Source organism: Centruroides vittatus, unplaced genomic scaffold (assembly GCF_030686945.1).
Source record: "Centruroides vittatus isolate TY-2023 unplaced genomic scaffold, ASM3068694v2 contig_766, whole genome shotgun sequence".
NCBI classification, from domain to species: domain Eukaryota; kingdom Metazoa; phylum Arthropoda; class Arachnida; order Scorpiones; family Buthidae; genus Centruroides; species Centruroides vittatus.
This window is the reverse complement of record NW_027122495.1, coordinates 334,507-350,238: the sequence shown is the minus strand read 5'-3', so window position 1 is coordinate 350,238 and position 15,732 is coordinate 334,507.

Sequence of the window (15,732 nt, the reverse complement as noted above, 5' to 3'; positions counted from 1 at the left end):
TCATATGGAGGTTATAGCCCTATATATATATCGCTTTTCCTCCGATGAGTGGCGTGATGATCGCTTACTTACTTAATTAAATGGAGCAGTCCATCCTTCCTGACAGTTCGTCAGGAGGTTGGTACTCCAACTTTATTCACGACCTTGCTTCGCATCTTGCTTTGCAAGGGTTTAAATACATACATGCGGACGTAGCCGCTATATTATTATCCCGACATTGTTATCTAATTTATAATTTATTTGTATCCGGATAATGTTGATGAGTTCGAAAGTTCACTCATGTTAGAATGTTTGTTAAGTTTTTGAGTAGTGACAGTTTGTCTTTTCCTTGTCTAAGCTCCTATGAACTCCCCTAACATATTGTGCACAATACTCACTTCGGTATTAAGAGGATCCTTATGTCTTATTGTGTTGTTCTATGGTATTAGTGTGTATTTCTTCTTCCTCCCCGTTGTGTTTTATCGCTGTTTTCCTGTCCTCCGTTTCGTTGTATTCCATCCTTTCTCATCGTACTATTCTGTCGTTCCCATTGACATATTCTGTCGCACGTTCTCGATACTTACTTTGGTGAGGATAGGGGTTTCCCGTCTTTATCGTTGTGTGCTATCATAGTATTCTGTGATTATTCCTCCTAGTTGTTGTGTTATATCTTTCTGCTGACATTGTATTCTATCATGGAGTTTTATTGGTATTTTCCCTTCGTTGTTAATCTTGTAAATGTGTTTGCAGTTAGTATTTCATATGAAACCATTTCTTGTTTCAGCACGTTTTCTCAGAACGCACTGGTTGAGTTCTTACATGTATTCCATTATATATTAGTTGTCGGTTATTATGGTTATAGAAACAATAATAATATTAATTGCTTTATAATACAGTGGAGGGTGTATCACTATAATCTATGGTCGGCTACGAAAGTTTATTTCACAAACTATTCCAATAGTTGATAGGAATATGTTAGATAAGGCACCTATGTGGTGCAGGTGGTTTTGATGATTTAATTTACTTAAGTGAGCAGTGCAGAGTATATCACTATAGTCTAAAGTCTGCTATGAAATATATTAGCACCGTCTCATACTATTGATGTTGAAGAGGTGAACAATTTGGCATTTATGTCGTTCAAATGATTTAGTTATGTACATTTGCGGAAAGTATCCTAGGCAATTTGAATTAGTGTAGAAATCACCTATGTGTTACGGTAGAGAGGTGAAAGTCCCATTGCAGATTTTATGTATTTCACCGAACTTTTGGACCTATTTTATATATAGAGTTCAGCAATCCCAAGGAAAGCACTGAGAATTAACTTATAAAGAGGATGGAGGTGAAATGGAATGTCCTAAACTCAGCATTGAATGTGAACACTAAAGACCTGTTACCAATTTGTACTACCCTAACTGCTACAACAGAAACATTCACAGACTGTATTCATCCCTTAGGAAGAGCTAGTTTTTATCGAGATAATTTCGATTATAGAGGTTTCCCAGCATAAATTAGCTAACTGTTATTTACTTATGTGAATATATTTTTTTTCTATATTTTTTTCTATATTCTATTTTTATAGCTTATTTTAATAAATTCATTAAAATGATAGTAGATATGCTCATTATTGATCAAGATTCGTTTTCGTACTGGCCATTGATATCCTTCTTTATTGCATATCAGCATTAAATTATGTCTTGGTAATTCATATCTGATACAGTCCATTAGTATGTGTGTTGGGGTTTCCTCAGTTCCGCAGTTTTCGCAAAGACCGTCACTCCCATGATTAAATCTTCTGTGGTAGTCTGCAAAATCTCCGTGTCCTGTCAGAAATCTTGTATTTTTATGGTGTATAATAAAGTAACTATTCGTAACTCTTTGGTTTATATCCGGTAGATATTCAAATAGTTCTCTGCCTGTTCTTGACTCTTCCCATCTTCTTTGCCAAATGATTAAATATTTATTTTTTATTTCTCTTTTTATATATTGCTCTGACAGCTTACTGTATATTTCCTTTAGTGTTAAATCACTGGCCTCGTTTGCCAAGTTATCCGCCTTCTCGTTGCCAATGTTTCCCATATGGGCTTTAACCCAACTAAGTTGTATCTTATTTATTCCAATTATGATGTTTTGTCTAATACTGTTTATAAGTTCATGCGTATTGTTTGGGTCATTAAGTGCCTTTAGTATTGATTCACTATCCGTGCATACTAGTATTTGTAGATTCTTCTTGTTTGTATTGATCCACTTTATTGCCTGGTGGATTGCAACCAACTCTGCTTGGTAATTCCGTTACGCCTGACGAAGAACCAACGAGGTTCGAAAACGTTTGCGTTTTACAGAGAAAGAAGAGAGAAGCACACCGGTCAAAGGCACTAAAGTTGTTGGTTTTCATTTATTTTCACTCCGGTGTTGTTCCTTTATATATATTATTACATCTGTTATCTAGTTTAAATTTTTTGTGATATTGCTCACGTGTTCTTGTAAAATAGATGAAGGCGGCACCCACTCCCGTTGAACTTCTTGAACCGTCCGTATATACTCTGTGAGGGTGTGATTCATTGTATTGTATGATTTTGATATGTTTCCATTCGAATCTTTTCAGATGTTGATGCACTTTTAGTTTCTGTTCTATTATGTCTCCGTTTCTGAGGATATCATGGGAATTTATATTCTGTTTAATTATATTTCTGGTGTCTCTTCTTTTATTCACTTCCAGATCCAACGGTAGCAGTCCGGCCATTACACATAAAGCGTCGTTAGATGTAGTGCTATATGCACCTGTAATTCTTAGTAAAATTTTTCTTTGGAGACTAATTATTTTTCTTTTTGTGTGTATTAGATTTACTCTTTTCCCCCATACTTGTGCACCATACGTGACAATTGGTATGATGACACCTTTATAAATTTGTATTAATGCTTTCCCACTCCTGCCCCATTCTCTTTTCGCTACCTTGGCAATCTCTTGGAATAAGTTACCTACTTTATTCTTTATTTGTTCTATCTGTGGTGTCCAGAGGAGTTTATTATCTATTGTTATTCCAAGATATTTTATTTGAGTTGTGCATCTGATTACCTTTCCATTCATTTTTATGGTTGGTTGTCTACGTTCAATTTGACATTTTGTAAAGGCAATGGCGTTTGTTTTGTCCGGGTTGAATTTTAATTTGTTCCTTTTCCCCCAATTAACTATTTTTTCTAAGGTCCTATTGCATTCCTCCTCTACTCTTAATCTGCTACCTGCCGAACAAACTACCATTATATCGTCTGCGAAGGCTGTAATTTTGTTATCTTTTAGAGAATTATCATTTAAGAGATCGTTTAATATTATAGACCAGAATAGCGGGCCCGAACACGAACCCTGCGGGCATCCCATAGTCATGTCTTTTTCTATTATAATATTTGAGTATTCTATGAAGGCCTTCCTGTTTGTTAAGTAGTCACATATGAGTGCGTAGAGATTACGTGGGCAATTTAGTTCTTCTAGTTTTGTATGGAGGAGAGGCCACCATGCATTATCAAATGCGCCCTCTATATCTAAGCTTAAAGCTATGACCCATTTGTATTTTTGTTTGTCTGTTTCAATTTCGTCTATAACTTTTGATATGGCGTCTTCGGCTGAACAGCCTTCTCGAAACCCGTATTGATTTTTATTTATCCATTTCATTGAACCTAGCCATGCTGTAAGACGATAGACTATCATTTTGTCTAGAATTTTCCCCATTACCGGTAGAAGGGAAATTGGTCGATAACTTCTCGGATCCCGTTTGTCTTTGTTTTTCTGTTTATATATTGGTATGATTTTTGCTTGTTTCCATTCTGATGGAAATATTGCGTATTGTAGGCATTTATTATATAGAGTGTGTAATAGCGATGGAATCTTATTATTTATGATATTCACCATTTCTATTGTTATTAAATCGTGACCGGGAGCCTTTCCTTTCTTAAAATTAGATATGGTCCATGAGATTTCTTCTTTTGTAAATTCTGGTATATCTGGTCCATTTGTTTTATAGTTAAGTTGTTCTCTTATTCTCTTTTGTTCTATGGTGTCCAATATGGGATTGTCTTCTTTGACAAATTCATTGATTAGTAATTTTATACATTCGTCCTGATCACTTATAAGATCACCATTTTTGCTCTTCATTTCTGTTAATTGAAAATGTTGTCTTAATTTCCCCGCAGCGATTTTATATATTAACCCCCATGGATCACTTTCACTTTTTTGACACAATTTATCCCAACTCCTCTGTTTAGACTCTTTTATTTGTTGTTTGTAGTTCCGTTGTTCTACTAAAAACTTTTCCTTAAGGTATGTCCTTTGAAGTGGGTCTCTACATTTGTTGTATTTTCTTCGTTTAGCCCGTACTTTACTTTTAAGAATTGTCAGGTCAGATGTCCACCATTTTGCGGTGTTATTTTTCATTTCATTGCATATCGGGATATGTGCACGTAGTGCTTTATTTAGGTTATCTATAAGTTTCTTTATATCGCGCTCAGCTGTAACTTTGTTTGTTGCTGTTCCCAGATGTGTTAGTGTTGGTTTTATATCCTGTATAATATTTTCCCATTGTGCTTGATGATCGCTATGCGACCGAAGAGCCGGCCGTTTATCTCACGACCTTAACGTATCGCGCGGGAAACCGTGCCTTCCGGGAGGACTTTTATGGGGAGCTGGCCTCCTATTCAGTCGTTATTCGCTAGGAGAAAACCCGGAAAACTCCTAGCAGCCAGCCTGTCCGAGTCGCGGCGCGAACCCACGACCGAACTTCCCAGTGTTTAGGGTCCGGTCACCACCGCTATGAGCGGCAACGGAGACCACTCGCCCACTTGGTGGGGCGCCGATTTGCTTGCTATCGGAAATCCCTTTTATATCCGCTATAGTGTAAAGCAAAATGGACGCTTGTGTGTATAATACGATATTATGCTGCGAAAATAAAAAAAGTCGAAGAATATTATGGAAACATTAAGAAGGATTAAATTTTATAAAATGACTCTGAAAGTAATCTAAAGCAATGGTATTCAAACATATTAACAGTGCGACCCCAAGGTAATTTTCCGCGACCCCGATTGGGGTCGCAACCCATAGATTGAATACCACTGATCTAAAGAATAAGAAAATACTATATTTTAAATATAATTAGATATCTCCTATCTCTTTACTTTGTTTACATTTTTCTCAATTCTTTATATCTCTTTATTTAAATATAGTAGTTCTTTAACTACAGCACTACTTTCGGCTGTAACTTTAGAATTAAAGCAACGAATTTCAACCTTCTTAGCTCCGCGACCCCCGAAATAGTAAATATAAGTAAAATTAATATTTCGCGACCCCCACCCAAAGGAATAATGACAGTAAGCTTTACTATTACTCATTAAATTTTGACTGTAATTATAAATGTAAATTTTTTAAAATATTATATAATCACATTGCACTAATTTTATACATTAAGAAAATACCGACAGTATAATGAATGTAATATAACTATTCCCGCTATTTTATGTCGCTGCGTTTATAGCGACGGGCATGAACACGCATGTATGACGTGTACATACATGAGCAATTTACAAGTTCCAACTTGATGTGTACGTGCTCTTTGTAATTTGATCCACCACGTATGGAGAAAATTTTAAATGAAATACAAATGCAACCATCACATTCATTTCTTTTCTTTACATGTGTACTTGTTGTAAGTAAAACGTTTATAAGTTTATAACAGTGGTTCTTAACCTGGGTTCGACCGAACCCCTGGGGTTCGGCGAGTCAGTCTCAGGGGTTCGGCGGAAGTCAACCACCTGACGTCATCGTGACGTAGAAACCGTATTGGTTTCGAAAACTAATGCTACATAACATGTGTTCTATTGGGAAATATGGGCATATTTCCCAATAGAACACCTATTATACCTATGTTTTGAATTTGAAAAAATTAATATTTTTTTTTTTTTTTTTTTTTTTTTTTTGAATTATATTTTATTTTTCCAATTAAAAGGGGTTCGGTGAATGCTGATATGAAACTGATGGGGTTCGGTACCACCAGCAAGGTTAAGAACCACTGGTTTAATAATAAATGATTTTTCCTCATAAAATGATTTCATTATTGTTTCGCGACCCCCCTTTAATATCACTGCGACTCCCCCGGTTGAGAACACTGAATTAAGGATAGATTACGGCATCCATGTTTAGCTCGAGTGGAAAGCGTTTCTAAACTATGATGCAGCGACGTGTAGCGATAGCTGCTCGTGACGTCACGTTCGTTACACTCTGGCTGCATAAAGAAACGCGGCCATATATATTCAAAGTCCCGAAATTCCACTGGAAGTAATCTATACAACATCCGTAGCGGTTTTAATGTAGTTGTTTGTTGTATAAAATATTCCAGAAGCGTATAAAGAAACATGGGAGAAAATTTTATCCATCGTTTTCAGTCGAGCTTTGACTCGAAACAAAACTTTTCAAAAGATTGTTAGGTCCGCAACTCTGCTTTTGTTTGATACTTTTGTTTTAGTCCTTTAGCAAACTTTATCTTTTATAACTGGTTGAGAATATTAATACTTTACAGAATTTTAAAAACAAGTAATCAAAAAATGAAACCGTGTTAAACTTTGCGGATATAATCTTACTTCGTTTATAAATTCTTACGAAAAGTCTGAATAATGCCATCTTTTCTCATTATGTCGATAATGTTTTTTAATATTAAAGTCATATATGATCCCCCTGAAAAAATGAGTTCACACCACGCAGCTTATTGTACAGTGTGAACTCGTTTTTTCAGGAGGGGAGTCGACTTATCAGACGTCTAAAAAGTGTGAAACAGAAAAAGTATGTTGATTTATCCAGTGGTAACGAGTTAAACGATGTCGAGTAAACCAAGTTTTTTAACATTAATAACATTAATGCCTATGTAAGTCGGCCGGGACCATATAAAACTAATTAACCTACCTACGGTGTCGAGTTATCCGGGTGACATATGAGGACTCGACTGTAATTGTTAAAGTGATCAAGAAATGGAAATACAAAATATAATAAGAATGTTTAGCTAAAATAATTACCCTAGATCATTATTGTTTAAGTGGTTAATAACAAGTAAAAGGAAAACAGAAAATGTCACATTAAATAGACAACCGAAAGTGGTTAAGACTTTGTATCTAAAAATGGAATATGTTTTTGGTGTTTGTGAAAAATTAAAAAATGAATTTAAAAAATTAGATATTATATTAGTACCAAACCATACAAGAACCATATCAAAAATGATTAACAGTAAATATGAAAATAATGAACATAATGATTTAGAAAAAGAAAATGTAGTTTATTCATTAGATTGCAGTTGTCCACATAAAAAAAAAAAAAAAAAAAAAAAAAAAAACATTCGTGAAACCGGAAGAAAATTAAAGACAAGAATTAAAGAACATATATATGCCATTAAATACAATTTGATAATCATCATCAGTGGCACAACTTTGCAATACCGAAGATTGTAAAATTTTAAAAGATAGTATCAAGAGTATTCTATCATAAAACAATCAATTAAAAAGAAGACTACAGGAACACCTAGAAATTCTGAATACAGGAAGACATTAGAATTAATAACAACGTGGGACTGAAGCTACATGAGGGGTGGATTGACATCTGTTTTAAATAACCTTGAAATAGATGCTAAACAGATGTGGAAGTATAGTCACATCACTTTGTAAAATAAATTGTAACAAGACAGTTGACTTCACACAGTCTTATGCATCAGGTGTATTTGTATTTGTTTAAAGTCTGGAAATCAATTTTTTCATAATAGTAAGTACTGTACATTGTTAGTTTACCTCCCTTTTTGGTTTTTAATATACTTAACAATATTTATTATTAATAGTGGAACCGTCTACCATAATTTGGAATATGTCGGAGAAAATAAGACATTTACTGGTCCCAAATAATATGATATATCACTTTGTCATTGTATTAAAATTTTATGCTCGATAGTTTTAGTTTTGTAGTATATGGGTTACATTAAAAATTGTAAATACAGTGCACTGTATATATTAGATATCTCTTTGTATTGGCTAACTATTAGTATTATTGGCTAATTACTATGTTAGTGCCATGTGTTTGTAAGCTAATGAGGGGTCCTTGTATCCGAAATGTATCCTTACCTAAATTTGAACGTGATTATTAAAGACTAACTTTTTTGTAAAAGATCTGGTCCTTCTTTCTGTCGGCCTTGGTGTGATAAGCCCTCCAAATTGTTAAATCCTATTTATTTAGGTTATTTAACTTTATCTAATTTATAGTCGTGGGCTAAAAGCGTTGTTTATTATTATCAACAAATATGTAATTAAATTGATTGCGATTGATTATCCTATTCGTAATACTTCATTATTATTTCTTCAAGTATTTATATATTCTTTGGTTTACTTCGTAAAATATACGGAAAATTATTTTTCCTTTCTGTTCTGACTTATGGATCTTAAATATAACTAAAAACTTTCTCAGAACTTGAACTTAAAAAAATGAACTTAAAAATGAACTTAAAAAAAAATAAATGTTTTAATAAATGTTTTGAGAAATTTTTTAGTTATATTTAAGATCCATAAGTCAGAACAGAAAGGAAAAATAATTTTCCGTATACTTTACGAAGTAAACCAAAGAATAGAATCTGACTCCATCGTTTTGATAATTATTTTGAATATTTATATATTCTCTGTATAGCTTAACATATTAAAAGTTGAAAATAAATGTATTTTAAATATTTTTGCCGTATTCAATGCATTTTGAAGTTTTACAAATTAGGTCGGATATTTCTTCTGTTATATTTTCTTCTTCCCGCAAACATTTCTACAATACAGCACAGAAAACTCAATGCATATCCAAGTAATAATAATAAAAGAAGACTGAACAAATCTTCCATATATAAAGGACGAATATGTGCAGATTCTTTCTTATGTCGATGATGATCAGTTTCCTCCAAATGCGTAATAATTCCGGATTCAAAAATATGAGATACTCTGAAATGTATATAAGCAATACAAATATTCACCCGATTGTTATTTTGAAAATAAAATATATGCATTTAAAAATATGAACAAAAGCTTACACTTTGCTGAATTCCTTTTTGTACAGAAATCCTCTTCTTATGCCATATGCCATAGTAAAAGTGACTAGAGAATCTTCTGATATAATGAAATTATCAACTCCATATTTATGGAGTTTTTTGAATGAATATTCATTGCCTATATAAACAAATTCTTCCTTTAAAACCTTTTCGACAGGATCTTGTACTAAATAGCCTTTCGTTTTGTTAATGTTTTCTGCCAAAATTCTTCCATTTCTCGATTTACTTTCCTAAAAATTAACAATGATTATAATTATTTCAAAATATTACTTCGACCAAATAATTTTTTATTAAACGATTATTTATTGCTAAGGCACTGATTTGAATAGGTTCATACTATCTCGATTCTAACTGACAGATTATATCAAAGATTTTCCCATTTTTTGCGTATTGATTCAGTCTAACACAAGTGAGACTATTTATAATAAAAAATTGAGAATTATCATATAGCTACTGTTGATAATTATTCTCTTATATAATTTTTCATTATGATTATTGTAGCATTCATAATAATTTCATTACTACTATATTAATTCACTTTAAAGATACACTGACAAAATTTGCAATGCAACCGATTGCGCACTGTTACTATACTTAAGAAACCTTAAAATCTATAAAGCTTTTAATTGTAAATATTGTATTTACCATGATAATTTTTTTCATTGCTTGATTATTCGGAATAGCACAAGAATACTCTCCTTTTGCAACTGCCATTGCCAGTTCATCAAAATTATTTGGTACGTTTTCAAGAAACGGACACATCATAAACGACATTAAAGTACCGCTGTAACATGATACAAGAACCACAATGCATAACCACCAAATCCCAATTATTAATCTGGACGGTAATTTTCTTAGTGAATTTATTTCAGCCCCTAAAATGACAGTAAAACATGTATATTGTAAATTCAGTAAAATGACAAAAATATTTATAACAAGCAATGCCATACTATTTTAACATTAACTGTTGTATAGTACCTTGAAGTGTGAGAGATCCGAAAATAAGCCAGAACACTTTTGATTTTGCCCATATTTTATTGCTTTCTGATAATTTGAAATCCGTTTTTATGATCCAATGAAATATAATAGTAAAAACAACTAATGATAAGAAAATAGCTAACCACATCTGAAATTATATTTAATTTATAATTATATATAATTTACTGTACATTTTATATTGTTAAAGTAATTAGTATTCTGCTCACTTCTTTAGAATATGGTTCTATAAGAGAAGTCCAATTTGGTTTCTCTTGTGGAGTCCTTACTACGAAGCTCAAATGGGAAAAACTTACGTGTGGCGTGTAATCGATAACCATAAAACGTTCGTACGTAATAAATACAGGAAGAAAGGTAATGTCAGCTTCCTATTTGAATAAAGTATCTTAATTACTTAGAAGTTATTCGTTACTTATAAATCAGTATCATAGGAAAATAGAGTAATATTTAGGTAATCCTTCCATGATATTTGCTTATAATGATATTTATAAACAGTAACAATAAAGTATAAATTATATATTAAAATTTTTAAAAATTGTTTTTATATTATAAATATTTGTTATAGAAATAAAACTATATCATATAGGCCCAATCAATTTTAAAACTATCAGTATATAAAACTAGTCTTAAGAATAATCAAAATGGGCATTGACATAAGCACATACAGAAATTTGTAGATTGTAAGGTTTTTTTTGTGATTTTTGGGGTTGTCAAAATTCGATCGAACACAGTACATCCCCCGTGTTATATTCTATAAAAGCCGAAAAAGTAAAAATAATTATTAAACAAGATTGGTTTTATTACCTTAAGAGGTGACTAGAAAAGTGTTTGCAATTTTAATTAAAACCATTATCTGTATATTAATTGAAAGAAAATTTCAGTTTGTCCGGTTTATTTTGAACTGAGGCTAAAAATACGGTTCAAGTGTCAAATTAAAGGTTTTATCCTGTAGATTTTGAGAAAGGTGCTATGTTTCGGACATGCGAAGTAGCAAAAGTACGGTTTTGAGTCGGGGTACTTTCCTCCTGTTAACTATAGCCCGAGTAACGCCAGGCATACTCATCTAGTTGACTGATTAATTTAAAATTATAGAAAGTTTATAAATGCTATCGAAAATTGTTGATAATGTTCTTATTTTAGAATCACTAACTATGATATGAAAAATTATTTCAATAGTATAATGTTAACTGTATTTTGAATTAATATCGAAATATTCTAAACAAGAAAATAACGCTTCCAAATTTTAACGCAGCTAGAATTTCCAAACATTCAAATTCTGAAAGTTTCAATTGAATCATTGGAAAAAGTTGACCAGTTTAGCTGAAGGGTTTAAAAATAAAAATTACTCGAGACGAAGCAATGTTCTTTTGTAGAAGGAAAGAAATGACGAGTGAAGGAACTATGAAATGTTTAACAATAAGCCTTTAATCCCTTTTTTTAAATATTTAATACAAATATAGTTTATTACACATACATAGAATATTTTTTTATTTTTTTATTTTATTAGTCGTATTTTTTCATACATTCCCTGTACCTGCCTGTGGCACAACCAGGGAGAGAAAGAACAATGAGATGAAATTTACAGTATGTTACATAGATGACTTCAATTGTAGTCAAAGAGTGGATGAATACAAAAAACAATTAAGAGAAAACTTATGTACATAATTCCGCGCTTTACTTGTAGCCCGGAAGAAAGCACAAAGGAAATACATTGCATATTTGGCAGCACTTGTGCCAGCAAGAAGGGACATATGATGATAGGGAAGCTGTGTTTCTGTAAGAAGCCGACTTCCAGGGGCAATCAGTTAATTGCGCGTCAGTAATGGTCTAGGGTCCATTCGTACACGGGTGGTGGCTGTAGAGACAAAGACGACAAGTATCTGACAAAAACCGTTTATTTTAACATAAAATAAACATATACTACGTACAAAATAGTTTGCTTTAGGACAATCAGCCGTTCGGACGTCCTGAGCATCGATGTGATTCGTTGATGGTCGATCGAAGGTGGCCCCGGGACAGTTGCGTTGACTAGTCTGTAAGGCACGGGGAGACTTCGTCCGTTGGAATCGGGGACATGGTCTAAGTCCGAAGTGGCACGGGTTGGCATAATAGACGAGAAACTGTTTTTTTTTCTTTCCTTTTTTTGCGCGTTGACACACGGCGTTTTGGTTATTCGAAACGTTAACCGAGTGCCAGGTGTCCTCGATTGTCGGAGATTATATCAATCTCCGTTCTTTCTTTCATCCATTTTGATTGGTCGTTCTCTCTCAATCACGCTTCCCGAGTGGTTGTTCCCTGGTTACTAAACGTAACGAGACTCTTACCTGGAGAGTGAGAAAAGTCAAAATCGAAGACGAATTCGATCTTCCACCGATCATTCGACAACTTCCTTCCGCGATTTATGGTTTCTACCCGGCAGTTTGATATAAACAATGAGTGTCCGACTACAAACGACTTTTACCTATGTTTTTTTAAACTAATAAATTTTTCTCTAAATTAACCGTTTTTTCGCGTCTTTCGTGACGGGTCGGACCCGTCCGGTACATGACATTTCCATAAAAGTTTTAAACAAATACCGGAAATGACAAAAATAAACAATTTATGTATTTTAGTTCTAAAATACAAATAATACATACATAATACAAATTGATATGATACAAACAATGATAGAAAAACTTGTTTTTTTAATTTTTTATAAATTAATTCTATTCGGCGATTTTTTCCGCAAAGTCGTTAATTACTTTATCATAAAAGTCGCTGGTCGTCGACTCCATGAACGTATTTAAAAGCTCTTTTTCTATCGAAAGCGACGCTAGCGACCACAATTTTTCTCCAAATGTTCCTGGCCAATGTATGAATTCGCTCCGTGGTCAAAAAACTGCGCTCAACAGACCCACTGGTAGATGGTACCGTAAAAATTAATGATATTAAATCATATAATTCTTTTAGTACGTCTTTGTTCGGATCGACATTAATTATAATATGTTTTATGTTTAAGAGTTACTTGTCAATATAGTCCGGACACAAATATAAATATTGCGATTTACTACGTAATTTAGATAAATCAAAAAATTTCCCATAAAATTTACTTAATTTAAAGAATTAAAACACGCTTGGAAAAATTGTTAATAATTTTAAATATGAAAAACATCTAAAAGTGATAAAAATTCTAAAGATTTTATGTCTGAAAATCTGTCAATATAATTATGATTTTCTTTTAATTATACTGTAATTAAATATAACTTTGCAAAAAAACGTACATAAAAATAACATTGAATACTCTTTACTTTTTAAATCTTAAACAATTCACTTATTCAGATAGCTTTCTACCCAGTGGCTAAGGGATAGAATCGTTGGAAGCGTTACACGTGTGTAGTTTCCACCAGCTAAACCGGCTGAGATTGGTGCTTTGTAAAGCGCATGCGCCAATGCCCTCTGGCTGCTTTACACCATTCAGTTATTCTCGTCGTAAAAGCTGTCTCGGAAGCGCCTCCATTCTGCCACTGGCATTCGAATATACAATAGCAATCTTATCGTTTTTTTCACATATAGTATAGAATTTTTTAATAAGATACATAATGCAGTTATAATAAAATATTAATTTTAATTAATTCAAAGTACGTTAAAATATGAAAATTTATATATTAGAAAATACAAGGGAAGGTCATTGGAAGGTGGATGCGGCGCTTCCACCGCTTCCAATGACGGCACGCCACTGATTGGCAGTACTTGTGCCAGCAAGAAGGGACCCCCAACAGGATTATGAGGGGAAAAAGGGTGGTGAGATCCCCCCTCAGGCACACATGGGTGAACCAAAGACCTCTTTAAGAGTGTCGTGGGGAGAGCAAGGGCTAGTGGCCCTCACACGAACCCATTAAGTGAACCAGTGAGCCCCTCCTTAGAGAAGTTGATGATTGGTCAGAATAGTCTTCTTGGCTATCTTTTTGAAGATGCGGAAAATTTTATGGTTTTTCCAGATTTCATGAAGGCCACATGGCCAGTTAATGTTAATCTCATTTCAGAGAAGCTTTAGTTCTGTTCTTTCACTGGCAGTGATTGCGCATTGTAGAAATAATGACTGGCGCCATCTCTATGTACTACTGGTGACCCCACAAGTAGTACATAGGTCATCGTTGCGCTCGGTAAATCTGGTCAAGTAGCTTGCAAACTTGCCGTGGTCACTCAAAAATTGTGTTGTATATTGATCCGGAGTGAACCAGGTTATTTTGAAGAATTGTCTTATATCAGGAATAAATTTATGGGTAGTGTGATCCTCGTGCTCAATCCACCGGTTTGCCATTTATCAACAGCTCACTCCCATAGAAGGCGCTTTAAAGTACCGAATCTAATCTTGCGGTAGTAAATCGGGAAGGACTGGTCAAGGGCTGCTTCCTTTGCAAGGGCATCTGCCCGCTCATTACCCTTTGTACCTTGATGGGATCGAACCCACTGAATACATAGAATATTATTACAATGACAGGTTTATCATACAGATGAAACAATTAATGCCTTATATATCTCCTAAAATGCATTTCGGCCCCTAGTGTTAATGGCCTTCATCAGTTAGGTGAGCATCTTTTAAATATAAGGCAAAAATTATCCTAAAAAATTTATTACAAGACTCACAAACAAAAGAATGAAATTATAAAACTATTAACCATCAAACTGTTTAAAAAACCGTACACTTAGCTGTCGACATCTTTACAATTGAACTGTGACATCTTGACAATATATTATGCCACACATTGGATTATCTAAAAGGGCTGTTGTTTCACAGATACTGCTATCAAGAAGCTATACGGCTGTATTACTTCTCAAACTTCGCTGAGCCCCAACTACTCTTTCAAATGATCATAGACAGAAACAGTACCGTATGTTGATTTTTTTCCATTTAGAGTAGTTTATTAAATATATAAATTCAATAATTGAAAACAATGGGATCGATATAATTAATAAATGCTAAAAATTAAAATATTCTTAGTTTAAAAACAAGTAAAAAATACTTTGACTTCTTCCGACTTCGAGGAACAATACAAGTTAAACAGGTAAACAAATGATGAAAAACCTAAACTTTCATTATTACCAGCATTTTTATTCCGTTTTTCCTACAATTGATATACTCCAAATCAATGTTCCCTCTAACTTTTTTTTTTTTTCTTTTGTAGATGAGCGGACATATACTTCTCTGAGCAAAAACTTTTTCTGAGCATATATATATATCTTAATGTACAATTAATATATTTATAATTAATATCTTAATATAAAAATTAATATATATATATATATATATAAGATTATATAAGATCTTATATATATATATATAAGATTATTTTTTCTTATAAAAATTAAAATAATTAATTACAAAGTAGAGATTAAAATTCATTTTAAAACATACTTTCATACAAAATATTATCTTTTGTCAATGATTTAATGTATTTAATCGAAATATACGTAGCAATAATCATGTTGCAGACATAGTGAAATATAAGTAAACAACAATTCAAATCAGTGTGCATGCTCGCCTGCGCGGCACATAAATTATCGTGCGTGGCAACAATTTGGACAGTGCGCGGCCGTGCAGCCGCGCAGCTTAGAGAAAACATTGCTCCAAATGCATTTCGCTTCACAAGTAAGTCTCATCAGTGGATACATCAGACTAGCG